This window comes from Geospiza fortis, unplaced genomic scaffold, assembly GCF_000277835.1.
Source record: "Geospiza fortis unplaced genomic scaffold, GeoFor_1.0 scaffold40, whole genome shotgun sequence".
Classification (NCBI taxonomy): Eukaryota; Metazoa; Chordata; class Aves; order Passeriformes; family Thraupidae; genus Geospiza; species Geospiza fortis.
Window position 1 is genome coordinate 8891415 of NW_005054297.1, and position 2101 is coordinate 8893515.

Genomic DNA, 2101 nt, shown 5'->3' on the forward strand with positions numbered 1-2101 from the left:
TCCCTACTCATCCTTATTAACACATGCCATTTGAAAAAATAATACATATAATAAATAGGAATGCCTCTAGATGTTAAAATATGGGAAATGTATACAGTGAATCACCACAAGAAAAGACTTGGAATGCTGCAAGGGACAGCACAGACCCCTACAGGCTCCAGTCTCTGCTCCACACAAGCATCCCTGTCAGTAGAACCTGAGAAAGAGTTTAAATAGCTGAGAGGAAAAAAAAGTTCTTACTGGAGGTATTATTTATTCCTAGTTCCCATAAATCATTTAGGCCCTCAGTTAAATGTGATCTGTAAAAGAAATGCACTGCAGCAGTATTTGCTTTGGGATGTATAATGGAACTCCAGGATTTTAACTGATTTTAACATCAATGAATAGGTTTTGTTAAAGCTGAGGAATCATCCACTGACAGAATAAAATCACGTGACTGAAGGACTGATATCAGTCATCTGTGACTGCATTGCAGAAAAAGAAGTCTTTGCTAGACTTAACTATCCTCAGCAACGCCAAAATTTTGATAAAGCTCATTCATGATGCGATATATCTTGAAAAAATTCAAAATTTTATATTTTTGAATGTAAAATCAAAAGAAATATTGAGTAATAATAAAAACTTTTCATTGTGCTGTCTGTTTAAAATCCCTGGACTACATACAAATCACACCAGTTAGTTAAAACTACAACAGAGAATTTCGGACCTTCTTTACATATGAAGTGAACAAAGACTGCAAGCAGGGAGGATGTCTCTCACCATTTAAACTATCCCTTTAGTTTCAGTCCTGCATATGCATATTGCAAGTAAAGACCAACCCCTGCCAAGCAAGGCAGTCTCACAACAGCACAGGGCAGGGGTCTCCTGGCACTGGAAATGTGACAACCCAGCCTGCATTAAATGCCACAGTAGCATTGCTTCAGCTGCAGAACCATTGCCAAAGCACCTTGTAGAAAGACCAATGAGTGCTACTCACAGCTCTAAGAAAAAGGGTAGTGTTGCACAAGCATAGTTAAACTGAAGCAATTCTGTATAAAAGAATGGTGTGCTGATTTAAATCTGGATTACTTATTAGTTTATTTTCGCTTCACAGCAGTGCCTTTACTATGGCCAAATTAGGCTTCAGGCTTAAACAGTTGCTTGGATTGTCAATCTCACAGGATTAGTGATTTTAGATTAAGGAATGGGTTGCAAGAAAAAGTAATTTCATGCTTTGAAAAGAACTTTTATTTATTTCAAAGGCTTGGAACCTAGAACCATCACACCATAATCTTATTCAAATGTTTATGTTGTCAATGCATTTTAAATCAGCATTTAATTAGGTTAAAGAAAGAAAACAGAAGCTGCTGAAGAAAGCCCAGTAAGAATTTCTATTTCTAGATAAAGCTGTTTTAAATGCATAACCAGTTCTGCTAACTGTGGGATGTGATGCACACGACTGAGTTTATAGGTGTTCAGTGAGAGTTTGTGCCACTTAGTGTATCACTGTGAGCAGTCAGCACAAAGAGAATGATCTAAATATAGAAGAGTGGGCCTATAATCTCTACTTCTAATTTTAAAACTGCATTTGCCCTGGACAGCAACAATGCTTACTTTCCTTCTAAAAACTTTCATCTGCCCAAATCAAAAAAGTCCTTTTTAAATTTTTTTAGCTCAAATGAGCATACAGACTAGGCAAGCTTTAGGGAACATTTCCTGTATTTAAACTCTGTCAATTAACAGTGCTGTGCCCAAATCCCTTCCAAGCCATAATATGATTTTAAGAAAACTAAATTGTATCAGTGTGGAAACCTGCAGCAGAAAGAGAAGAAATAGAAATTAGGTCAGTCTAATTGAATTGCAGTAGCTTGTCTGAAAAACACCTTTGCTACCCAGTTTGAAAAGGCATTAGAAACCACATTAGGGAACTGTTTTAATTTTGAAAATCTTCTTCATTACTGCCTGCTTTGCTGAAATGACTCCCAAAATCTTCATCTTTGCTACTCCTGCTTTGCTTAGAGGACTCACTGCTGATGCCTCCTCCTGAGCTTTAATTTGTCTGGAGGATGAAAATAATGCCAACATTAAAGCTAGAAATTTCAAATGGAAAAGGAGAATTTAG

At 36.7% G+C, this 2101-nt stretch overlaps 1 protein-coding gene across 1 annotated transcript in view; it reads left to right on the plus strand.

The window, feature by feature from the left end:
- Positions 1 to 2101, plus strand: part of CUNH4orf19 (chromosome unknown C4orf19 homolog) — a 38893-nt gene that overhangs the window by 12284 nt on the left and 24508 nt on the right. The gene's annotated exons all lie outside the window — the stretch shown is intronic.